Source organism: Gopherus flavomarginatus, chromosome 6, assembly GCF_025201925.1.
Source record: "Gopherus flavomarginatus isolate rGopFla2 chromosome 6, rGopFla2.mat.asm, whole genome shotgun sequence".
NCBI classification, from domain to species: domain Eukaryota; kingdom Metazoa; phylum Chordata; order Testudines; family Testudinidae; genus Gopherus; species Gopherus flavomarginatus.
In genome coordinates this window covers 108,507,996-108,521,155 of record NC_066622.1, presented here as the reverse complement: position 1 = coordinate 108,521,155, position 13,160 = coordinate 108,507,996, and the positions used below count along the sequence as shown (strand labels likewise).

General features: G+C 43.2%; 1 protein-coding gene across 4 annotated transcripts in view; it reads right to left on the bottom strand.

The window, feature by feature from the left end:
- IDE (insulin degrading enzyme) overlaps nt 1-13,160 on the bottom strand; it is a 112,276-nt gene that overhangs the window by 87,210 nt on the left and 11,906 nt on the right. The gene's annotated exons all lie outside the window — the stretch shown is intronic.

The following is a 13,160-nucleotide window of genomic DNA, read 5'->3' as shown; positions in this document are numbered from 1 at the left end:
AATATCATTGAATCTACAGTCACTTCTACTCTCACAGTAATTAAAAATTAATAACTTAGCATCAAAGATACACGTCAGCCACCCTATTCAACTATAATAAAAAAAATTAAACGTTACAATGAATGCAATCTTGCCAAATCCATCTTCAACCTGTTGGTGTCACTAGGCATAACCCTAGATAACTCGGGTGGGTGGAAGGCCTCGAGTGTTGATGAAGCCCTCCTCTTCTAGGCCAAAGCGAACGAAAGCCCCTCCATATTGAACTCTACTCAACCTAGAAAGCTATCAGTTGCAGCACAGTTCATACCGGTCTAAAGCAGTAGCGATAAGGCCTCTGTGTTGAAGGACAAGATAACTGGCAGAAGGAAAACTTACTAACGAGCTGCCATGGCCAAGATTACTTAATGCACCTTGTCATAAACAGATAGCTAAGGGTTAATGTCTCTTTCACCTGAAGCACCTGACCAGAGGACCAATCAGGAAACTGGATTTTTTCAACTTTGGGTGGAGGGAATTGAGTGTCTGAGCTTTTGTTTTCTGCCTGCCTGCTTTCTCTGAGCTTTGGAGAAGTAGTTTCTTTTTTCTAGTCTTCTGTTTCCAAGTGTAAGGACAAAGAGATCAGATAGTAAGTTATATGGTTTCTTTTCTTTGGTATTTGCATGAATATAAGTGCTGGAGTGCTTTGATTTGTATTCTTTTGGAATAAGGCTGTTTATTCAATATTCTTTTAAGCAATTGGCCCTGTGTTGTATCATCTTAATACAGAGAGAACATTTGTACTTATTTTTCTTTCTTTTTATATAAAGCTTTCTTTTAAGACCTGTTGGAGTTTTTCTTTACTTCAGGGAAATTGAGTCTGTACTCACCAAGGAATTGGTGGGAGGAAGGAATCGGGGAGATCTGTGTGTTGGATTGCTAGCCTGATGTTGCATTCCCTCTGGGGGAATAGGAAAGTACTTTTTGTTTCCAGGATTGGGAACAGAGAGGGAGATTCACTCTGTTTGGATTCACAGAGCTGGTGTCTGTGTATCTCTCCAGGAGCACCTGGAGGGGGGAAGGGAAAAAGGATTATTTCCCTTTGTTGTGAGACTCAAGGGATTTGGGTCTTGGGGTCCCCAGGGAAGGTTTTTCAGAGGGACCAGAGTGCCCCAAAACACTCTAATTTTTTGGGTGGTGGCAGCAGGTACCAGGTCCAAACTGGTAACTAAGCTTGGAGGTTTTCATGCTAACCCCCATATTTTGGACGCTAAGGTCCAAATCTGGGACTAAGGTTATTACATGAGTGGCAGCCGGTGGGATGATATAGACAGAATCCAGAAGCCAGTGGAAATAGTTTATTTTTCTCTTCTCTGCTAAGGGCTTTTTAGCAGAGAGAAGCAGTTGGTTTTAAAAGGGAACCAGAGAGAATTTTTTTTTCTGCTCTCTCTGGCAGTTTGTGGCTTGCATGTTAAGGGTCTTTTGTCATGCAATAGCCCTCCCATTAGGAGGCAAGTACCAGCACTTATAGGCATGCAAATAAAGTGGTTTTTCTGGTTTCCCTTCATTGAACTTTAGCTAGAGAGAGAAAAGGAAAATTAGCTAAAGGCACTGTTGCTAGGCAGACTTCAGGAGGCAACAGAGAACCTGCAGTTCAGAAGATAAACACCGGAGGGCACCCCAACACAAGAAAACAGGAACCATGACTTCTAAGGCAAAAATTGACGCCGAAGAACAAATCAAAGAAGCTGAACACAGGCGACAGATGGAGATGAAAGAAAGAGAAGAACAGATCAAAGAGGCAGCCTACCAAAGAGAACAGGCAGCCAAAGAGGCAGCCAAAGAGGCAGCACACAAAAGAAAACTAGAAGAAGAAGAGGTGGCCTACCGAAGGAAACAAGCAGAAGATGAGTTGGCCCACAGAAGGAAGCAAGAAGAAGAGGAGGCGGCCCACCGCCGAGACATGGAAAAACACCAAAAAGAAATGGAAAAACAACAAAAAGAGAATGAAGAGAAGGAAAAACAGAGAAAACATGAACTGGAGATGGCAAAAGCTGGGCTGCCTGTGCCAGCCAACCCTAAAAACCCGGCGCCAAATATTGCTCCACAGCACAGGAAATTTCCCACCTACAAGGCAGGTGATGACACCGAGGCCTTCTTGGAAAACTTTGAAAGAGCCTGTCTTGGGTACAGCATCCCCGAAGACCAGTACATGGTAGAATTGAGGTCACAGCTCAGTGGACCTTTAGCAGAGGTGGCAGCTGAAATGCCTAAGCACCAAATGAATGACTATAAACTTTTTCTAACCAAGGCCAGATACAGGATGGGGATAACCCCAGATCATGCCCGTCGGCGCTTCAGAACCCAAAAGTGGAAACCAGAGGTGTCATTTCCCAAACACGCCTACTACATTGCAAAAAACTATGAGGCCTGGCTAACAGGAAACAACATTCAAACCTTGGAAGAACTGAACCTCCTCATACAAATGGAGCAGTTCTTGGATGGTGTTCCTGAAGACATCACGCGGTACATACAAGATGGAAACCCCAAGAATATCGCTGAGGCGGGGGAGATTGGAGCCAAATGGATGGAACTGGCAGAAAGCAAGAAAGCTACTGTCAAGGGGAACGATTACCCCAGGGGGCACACAGACCATAAACCCTACAACCGAGGACAGCCAAAGACCCCACATACCACCCAAGTAAAGCCACAGATACCCTACCCTTCAACCTCACCAGTCTCCAGTAACTCACCTCGGCCCAGTGACCCATCAGATGGAAGATGCTTTAAGTGTAATGAACTGGGACATATCAAGGCCAAGTGTCCCAAGAACACCATGCGAGTGCAATTCATTACACCACCATCACACCAAAGATCCCCAGGCCCGGATGCCTCTCAAATACCCTTGGAGCGAAGGGAAAATTTGAGAGTGGGCGGAAAGAAGGTTACTGCGTGGAGAGACACGGGGGCACAAGTGTCAGCTATCCACCAATCCTTCGTTGACCCCAAATTCATCAACCCAAAGGCCAAAGTTACAATTTACCCCTTCATGTCACAAGCTGTAGACTTGCCTACAGCTCAACTGCCTGTCCAGTACAAAGGCTGGTCAGGAATGTGGACTTTTGCAGTCTATGACAATTATCCTATCCCCATGCTACTGGGGGAAGACTTGGCCAACCAGGTGAGGCGGGCCAAGAGAGTGGGAATGGTTACACGTAGCCAAACCAGGCAAGCTTCCAGACCCATTCCTGTTCCTGAGCCGTCCACAGAGGCCCCGTCTGTGTTACCAGAGACCCAGACAGAGGTAGTGGACCCGGATTCCATGCCTACCACTGAAACAGCCACAGCATCTCCAGTCCCAGGCCCGGAACTGGAACAGCAACCAGCACCAGCAAGTGCAACTACATCTTCAAACTCAACGCCAGAGGGCGCCAGCGAGCCAAAACTGGCAGAAGCAACAGACAGCCATACCCAAAAGGCTCAGCCAGAGCCTGAAATACCCTCAGGTGCACCAGCGGAGAGCGGTTCACCAGCAACGGAAACAACCCCATCACCTACATCGCTTCCAGAGGGACCAAGCCCAAGTCCACAGTCTGAGGAAGAACTGGTGACCCCAGACTCAAGGGAACAGTTCCAAACTGAGCAGGAAGCAGATGACAGCCTTCAGAAAGCTTGGGCGGCGGCACGGAGAACCCCACCGCCTCTCAGCTCTTCTAATCGATCCCGGTTTGTTATAGACCAAGGACTTTTATACAAGGAAATTCTTTCTGGTGGACACCGGGAAGAATGGCAGCCGCAAAAACAGTTGGTGGTTCCAACTAAGTACCGGGGGAAGCTCTTAAGCTTAGCCCATGATCATCCCAGTGGCCATGCTGGGGTGAACAGAACCAAGGACCGGTTGGGGAAGTCCTTCCACTGGGAGGGGATGGGCAAGGACGTTGCCAAGTATGTCCGGTCTTGTGAGGTATGCCAAAGAGTGGGTAAGCCTCAAGACCAGGTCAAGGCCCCTCTCCAGCCACTCCCCATAATTGAGGTCCCATTTCAGCGAGTAGCTGTGGATATTCTGGGCCCTTTCCCAAAAAAGACGCCCAGAGGAAAGCAGTACGTACTGACTTTAGTGGACTTTGCTACCCGATGGCCAGAAGCAGTCGCTCTAGGCAACACCAGGGCTAACACTGTGTGCCTGGCCCTAACAGACATCTTTGCCAGGGTAGGTTGGCCCTCTGACATCCTTACAGATTCAGGGTCTAATTTCCTGGCAGGGACCATGGAAAAACTGTGGGAAACTCATGGGGTGAATCACTTGGTTGCCACCCCGTACCACCATCAAACCAATGGCCTGGTGGAAAGGTTCAATGAAACTTTGGGGGCCATGATACGAAAATTCATCAACGAATTCTCCAATAATTGGGACCTAGTGTTGCAGCAGTTGCTGTTTGCCTACAGGGCTGTACCACATCCCAGTTTAGGGTTTTCACCATTTGAACTTGTGTATGGTCACGAGGTTAAGGGGCCATTACAGTTGGTGAAGCAGCAATGGGAGGGGTTTACACCTTCTCCAGGAACTAACATTCTGGACTTTGTAAGCAACCTACAAAGCACCCTCCGACACTCTTTAGCCCTTGCTAAAGAGAACCTAAAGGATGCTCAAGAAGAGCAAAAGGCCTGGTATGACAGACATGCCAGAGATCGGTCCTTCAAGGTAGGAGACCAGGTTATGGTCTTGAAGGCGCAACAGGCCCATAAGATGGAAGCATCATGGGAAGGGCCATTCACGGTCCAAGAGCGCCTGGGAGCTGTAAACTACCTCATAGCATTTCCCAATTCCTCACTAAAGCCTAAAGTGTACCATGTTAATTCTCTCAAGCCTTTCTATTCCAGAGATTTACAGGTTTGTCAGTTTACAGTCCAGGGAGATGATGCTGAGTGGCCTGACGGTGTCTACTATGACGGGAAAAAAGACGGTGGCGTGGAAGAGGTGAACCTCTCAACCACCCTGGAACGTCTGCAGCGGCAACAAATCAAGGAGCTGTGCACTAGCTTCGCCCCATTGTTCTCAGCCACCCCAGGACGGACTGAACGGGCATACCACTCCATTGATACAGGTAATGCTCACCCAATCAGAACCCCACCCTACCGAGTGTCTCCTCATGCCCAAGCCGCTATAGAGCGGGAGATCCAGAACATGCTACAGATGGGTATAATCCGCTCATCTACCAGTGCATGGGCATCTCCAGTGGTTCTGGTACCCAAACCAGATGGGGAAATACGCTTTTGCGTGGACTACCGTAAGCTAAATGCTGTAACTCGTCCGGACAACTATCCAATGCCACGTACCGATGAGCTATTGGAAAAGTTGGGACGTGCCCAGTTCATCTCTACAATAGACTTAACCAAGGGGTACTGGCAAGTACCGCTAGATGAACCTGCCAAGGAGAGGTCAGCATTCGTCACCCATGCGGGGGTGTATGAATTCAATGTCCTTCCTTTCGGCCTTCGAAATGCACCCGCCACCTTCCAGAGGCTGGTAGATGGTCTACTAGCTGGACTGGGAGAATTTGCAGTTGCCTACCTCGATGATGTGGCCATTTTTCAGACTCCTGGCCCGAACACCTACTACACCTGGAAAAGGTCTTTGAGCGCATCAGGCAGGCAGGACTAACTGTTAAGGCCAAAAAGTGTCAAATAGGCCAAAACAGAGTGACTTACCTGGGGCACCAGGTGGGTCGAGGAACCATAAACCCCCTACAGGCCAAGGTGGATGCTATCCAAAAGTGGCCTGTCCCACGGTCCAAGAAGCAGGTCCAATCCTTCTTAGGCTTGGCCGGATACTACAGGCGATTTGTACCCCACTACAGCCAAATCGCTGCCCCACTGACCGACCTGACCAAAAAGACCCAGCCAAATGCAGTTAAGTGGACTGATGAGTGTCAAAAGGCCTTTACCCAACTTAAGGCAACGTTCATGTCGGACCCTGTGCTCAGGGCCCCGGATTTTGACAAGCCATTCCTAGTAACCACAGATGCATCTGAGCGTGGTATAGGAGCAGTGCTCATGCAGGAAGCAACAGATCACAACTTCCATCCTGTCGTGTTTCTCAGCAAGAAACTGTCTGAGAGGGAAAGTCACTGGTCAGTCAGTGAAAAGGAATGCTATGCCATTGTGTACGCCCTGGAAAAGCTACGCCCATATGTTTGGGGACGGCGGTTCCAACTACAAACTGACCATGCTGCACTAAAGTGGCTTCATACTGCCAAGGGGAACAACAAGAAACTTCTTCGTTGGAGTTTAGCTCTCCAAGATTTTGATTTTGAAATTCAACACATCACAGGAGCTTCTAACAAAGTAGCTGATGCACTCTCCCGTGAGAGTTTCCCAGAATTCAGTAGTTAAAAAGTTTTCTTAAAATGTAGAAGTCTGTTAGTTATATACTTAGTAGTATATGTAAAGGTGCATGTGTTGTATTAATCTGTTTATTTTCAAGTTCTAGAAGGAAATCGCCGCCAGTGAGCTTCCCCACTGTCTGCAATTTGGGGGGCGTGTCATAAACAGATAGCTAAGGGTTAATGTCTCTTTCACCTGAAGCACCTGACCAGAGGACCAATCAGGAAACTGGATTTTTTCAACTTTGGGTGGAGGGAATTGAGTGTCTGAGCTTTTGTTTTCTGCCTGCCTGCTTTCTCTGAGCTTTGGAGAAGTAGTTTCTTTTTTCTAGTCTTCTGTTTCCAAGTGTAAGGACAAAGAGATCAGATAGTAAGTTCTATGGTTTCTTTTCTTTGGTATTTGCATGAATATAAGTGCTGGAGTGCTTTGATTTGTATTCTTTTGGAATAAGGCTGTTTATTCAATATTCTTTTAAGCAATTGGCCCTGTGTTGTATCATCTTAATACAGAGAGAACATTTGTACTTATTTTTCTTTCTTTTTATATAAAGCTTTCTTTTAAGACCTGTTGGAGTTTTTCTTTACTTCAGGGAAATTGAGTCTGTACTCACCAGGGAATTGGTGGGAGGAAGGAATCGGGGAGATCTGTGTGTTGGATTGCTAGCCTGATGTTGCATTCCCTCTGGGGGAATAGGAAAGTACTTTTTGTTTCCAGGATTGGGAACAGAGAGGGAGATTCACTCTGTTTGGATTCACAGAGCTGGTGTCTGTGTATCTCTCCAGGAGCACCTGGAGGGGGGAAGGGAAAAAGGATTATTTCCCTTTGTTGTGAGACTCAAGGGATTTGGGTCTTGGGGTCCCCAGGGAAGGTTTTTCAGAGGGACCAGAGTGCCCCAAAACACTCTAATTTTTTGGGTGGTGGCAGCAGGTACCAGGTCCAAGCTGGTAACTAAGCTTGGAGGTTTTCATGCTAACCCCCATATTTTGGACGCTAAGGTCCAAATCTGGGACTAAGGTTATTACACACCTGCACTTACGTAATTGCTACAGGGAAAGGAGTGGGGAAAAAAAAAAAGAATTTAAAAAGGGAAAAGCCGCTTGTGTGTGTGTGCAGGATTTGAAATTGTTATTTCTCCCTTGCACCTTATTTGAGCTCAAATAAACTTGTGTTTTGCTTCTCCACCCTCGTATGTTCATTGGCGCTACGCACTCTGGGCAATGGACCCCACTGTTGCTTGCCTCGGGCACCCTGTGCCGGCAACAAACCTATAGAAAAATATTTTAAATCTCTTTGTATTTATATTGAAATTTTACAAAAATCTACACTTAAAAAGAAAAAAACATGAAACAACAACAGGTATGTTTACTATCATGAAGACTACTACTATCCAATCACAAACTGCCTTTCATCATAGGATCTCAACGCACTTTTCTGAAACTGTGTGTTAACTCAGTTTTACAGATGGGAAAACACAGGCAGGGAAGGGTTAAATACTTGCCCAAGGTTTCACAGTAAATCACTGGCAAACTGAGAAACAGATGCAACCTTTCCTGTTCCCCAGGTTCCTCTAATTCAACTGCCTCAGTTCTTTAAAACTACTTTTAGAGTTCACTAGTTCTAGAGATACAGTAAGAAAGTCTCTGGGTGTGGCAGCAACATTTTGAAATCTTTAACACCAAGTGAGATTCTGGAATAACGTTCTCTTGTTATTTTAAATTTTAGGTAAACTGCCAAAATAAAAACACGAGACATCCCAATCATGAATTTTGACTTTTAAAAAGTGCTTAATTTTATTTGAATCCACATACTTCTTAAGAAAAGAAAATCAGAGAAATGGGAAATGAGAGAGTAATATTTGAAGCCAGGCACCATGCAGCCAGGTAGTAAATTTCCACATGTAACTTTGCCAATGAATCTTAATCTGCTTTAAAATATTTAACGTTTCAGTGAAGGACATGTTCCTAAGAGAGAATGATCAAACAAACAACATTTTTGTCTGTGGCACAACATATTGGTAAGTGATCACCAGAGACTGGTTAATAGCTAGCGAACTAAACTCACTTGGGAGCTAAACCAGATTTGAGCCTAAGCCTCCAAATATGATGAGCTTGTGTAATAAATCTTTGTTTGTGGTAAAAACTGCTGCAAGTACAGTTCCATCAGAAGTACAGTATATGCTATTTCAAGGGTTTGACAGTATTGCTGCTCCTGTCTTCAACTCACATTGGGCATCACAAAAACAAAAGCCAAATTCATTAATTTTCAGAAGCTTTAAGACTGTATAGCGTAAGGCACTGAAATGACTAATGACTATAATTAGTATATTTTTTAGAGAGAATATTATGGAGCTTCCCACACATTTACTGTGGAATGTCTTCAGTCATGACATTTATTAGGCGAATACCATTTGGCTTATAAAAAACAATGTTTTAACTAGCTTTGTTGTGATCTGTGCATACCAACTGATTTTTTTAGAATGTTAACAGGACTTCAGAAGTGAAGTTCCGGAGGTGAAAATCAGAGTGCTTATTTACATAAAATACCATTAAAGGGAAGACAACTTATAAGTTCCCCTTTCCACAGCCATATTGGTATAGAAAAATGGTATAGGTCGGGGTAGGCAACCTATGGCATGCGTGCCGAAGGCGGCACACGAGCTGATTTTCAATGGCATTCACACTGCCGGGGTCCTGGCCACCAGTCCGGGGGGGCTCTATATTTTAATTTAATTTTAAATTAAGCTTCTTAAACATTTTAAAAACCTTATTTACTTTACATACATCAATAGTTTAGTTATATGATATAGACTTATAGAAACATCTTCTAAAAACATTAAAATGTATTACTGGCACGCAAAACCTTAAATTAGAGTGAATAAATGAAGACTTGGCACACCAATTCTGAAAGGTTGCCGACCCCTGGTATAGGTCATCATTCAACTACGTTACTTCCCTTCCACAGAATGGTGATGGCCACCTTGGCGTCAGCTACATGTGTAATTTACACCACTGATGTAATAAATATCGTGGGTAGCTGATGATGATACTATGAGCATCACAATGAGGTGAATGTTAACACCTCCAGAATCGGAAGGATTCAAATGCTCTTAGGCTTTCCAGAATAAGGCCTTTACTGTATGTTTCTAACAATAAGTAGTCCTTGTGGCACCTTAGACTAACAAATTCATTTGGGCATAAGCTTTCGTGGGATATAACCCACTTCATTAGACGCATGGAGTGGAAAATACAGTAAGTAGTATAAATATATAGCCCATGAAAGTGGGGATCAGTGCTAACGAGGCCAATTCAATCGAAATGGATATGGCCCATCCCTCTGTTGATACTCATACCCTCTTGTCAACTGCTGGGAATGGGCCACATCCACTTTGACCCCCACTTGGTAAGGCAACTCCCATCTTTTCATGTGCTGTATATTTATACCTGCTCACTGTATTTTCCACTCCATGCATCTGATGAAGTGGGTTATATCCCAGGAAAGCTTATGCCCAAATAAGAATGTTAGTCTCTAAGGTGCCACAAGGACTCTTCGTTGTTTTTACTGATATAGACTAATGAGGCTACCTCTCTGAAACCTGTATGTTTCTACTTTCTAGCTAAACAAGCACAAGATATGTCATCATTAGTACTTCAAGGTTTGGAGATTCCTCAAAATGAAAACTTAATTCTGTATGAGGCACTATGTCTCCAGGTGAAAAGTCTAGAAATATAGACCCAATTTATATCCTGGCCGAGACTGTTAGAATATTTTTAAGTTCAATAGCCCTTATAAGTTGACATATAACTTAAAACAACACAGCACATCTGCAGAAAGGAAAACAGAACCAAACAACTGAGCCATTCAAAGACATTACATGAGAGATTTTAAGAAAACATATAATGCAGCGTATATTTTGTATGATTTTAAGTTTCTTTATTTACTAAATTCAGTGAGTCAAAAATAATCAAAATTATACTTATCATATTCTGGAAGGAAAAAAATAAACTAATTACACTACTGGATGGTTAACAACAAGTAAATTATTTACATTCCTCATCTCTTGATCAGTTCAATAGGAAAAGTGTTTTAAAGGGGCAACAGACAACACAATAAGATATGCTTGATAGCCTCCTCTCTTCCAAATTCCAGACTCTAACCAGCGTTCCCAAGTTGTGGTTCATAGAGGACTTTCTGGTAGACCACAAAGTTGGCTTTTCACATGGTGCTGTCTATCCTGCTTGTTTCCAGATGCTAAATTGCATTAAAATACAGCTAAATATATATTTTTCTAATATTACTTTTCACTGTAAGCAACTGTTCCTGTCACATAAATGTTACATGATTACAAATGGAGGAAAGGTGGTCCATATGACTGAAAACAAAAGGAGGGAGATTGTCCATCAGACTCTCTATTACAGTATGGCTCACACTACGAAAAAATTTGATAACACCTGGAAACTCCAAAGGCTTTTCGTAGTTAATTTAGTGGTGGGATTTTAAACCATTTCAGAACATCAGTGGAAAACCCACAATCTTCAAATTATTCAGTGTCCAGGTCACCATCTTGTGGTGGATTTTTTATTTCAGTCTTTAGAATTCTAATGTAGTAAAAGAGCTAAAAGAATTACAGGGGCAGTAAATCTTATGATGAGAAAAATTAATAATTTAAAGAGCCAAAAATTCTGCAAGTTTAGAACATTTAATACCACTGAATTCACTATAACTGGTCACAGAGACTGCCCCTGAAGAACTGTAAAAGTTTCAGGGGACCTATCCTAGAAATACTGCTTTTGTGTGTGTGTTTAATTAAAAAACAGGATCTTCTTGTCACTAGCAAACTTAGAAATCAGTTATTTCTCCTGCCTCTCTGCTATATTTTGTAAAAATAATCCATTTTGAACAATAAAATCAAAAGGTTTTGACTAGAACATAAAGATTAGGATTCTGTCACTGGAGCTATGAATGATTACATTTGATTTTATTACTCTGACATATCGAGGGTACAATCCAGACTAATGACTGGCTGTGTCATCCCTGCTCTCTAACCTGGGATGCTTTGCTTTGCTGCTGTAACCTCCAACTCTGGACTGCTCACAACCTCCAGCATGCAAGTCACTTCCAGCTATGTCTGTGGATGTGCTGCAGCCAGCCAACCACACGTTGGCTTTTACCAGACTCAGTTACTCTGCAGGGTGACCCCAGCAACTCCCACCCAACAGGGTCCCAGAGCTCAAGCTCCAGCCCAAGCCCAGGAATCTACACAGCAGTGAAACAGCATCGCAGGCTGAGCCCCATAAGCCCAAGTTGGCTGGCATGGGCCAGTCAAGGGTTTTTTCCTTGCTGTGTAGATATACCCTCAGTCAAGTAAGGTAACAATATGAGCATCAGATGCTGGAATACCTGAAACTTACAAAAATATAACCTTCTTTACTCCACTCCCGTTGAAAGTTTCATACAATAAGTAAGGAGGTGCCCTTAAATAAGTGCAAAACTTTATTACTCTATATTTTTAGACAGAGATACTGAATACAAAAAGTATCAGAAGAGAAGAATTAAAATCAGTGTACCTGTAAACAACAGTGAGGAACATGCACTCTTGCAAGCGTGTAGGAGATGGCTTTCTAAAAAAGTAGAAATTTATACTAGCAAAACGGACACTATCACATGACAAATTATAAAACAGTGTTTCATCTGAATATCCATGTAAACATTAACACACACACAGAAATAGCAATCCCAGTCTCTAAATTCTAGTTTAAAACTACACTAACCATCCACCAAATTTTATCCGGTGCAATGGTTGAGCTGGTTGTGATCAGAGTTCACAAGTTATCCCATAATTGCCTGCTGCACAGGGTCATCCTCTGAAATGAAGCAGCCAGTATAGGCCACTTGTCAATGACTGGATATGGGACTATATGGACCACTAGTCTGATCCAGTATGGTAATTCCTATGTTTCTTGTTATGCCCCAGTATTATTAATGCTATGCTATAATGCATACAAACTGCTACAGAACTGCAGGATTAAATTAGAAATGCTCCACAGCAACTGGGTCCCTCTTAAATAAAAGCAATCTTGCTCTATTTCTACATACTTGAAAATTCAAACAGTACTTAACATCAGTTCAATCTGCTATGCCAGACAATGGGGAATATAGAAAAATAAAGGAGCCTCCTGAACTCCTTGATTTCACCTTAACTATTAAATTAATAAACAGTACACATTCTATCCTTTTTAGTTAAATGTATGTCTAATTTGGTTTCAGACTTCAACATGCTGGTTGCTTACTGCTGAATTAACCGGAAGCGTGTTCCACACACTTTCTACCTTGTGTTTGATGACAATACATCTGATTTTTTTTGTCACCTGCTACTTCCTTATTATTTTTAACCCACTCCCTCAAGTCATGACGTTTTATCAATAGCTTTAATGATTCATCTACAATGGTGACTCAAAATGCTATGCCCACTGTGAAATCTCATGCATTTCAACTGATACCTTGTGAAGAACCACACAGAGTATACTGTCATAATAACAATTCTCTGTTTCTATCTCCTTCATAACCTAGCTCTAGTTTAGCACTCAAAATTGGGTACAGTGAGGATTACTCTCCCCTCCTCCACCCCCTCCCCCGCATGTTCCAAAACAGTTAGTTTCAAATCAAAGGATTGATCCTGCATGCCCTTACTCATCACCTCAATAGGCCTACTAGGAAAAGCAAGTTGTACTTACGCTGGGGTTTGCAGGATTGGGCCCTAACACTTAAGCAGGATAGAAAATAAATCCATTAAAAACTGCACA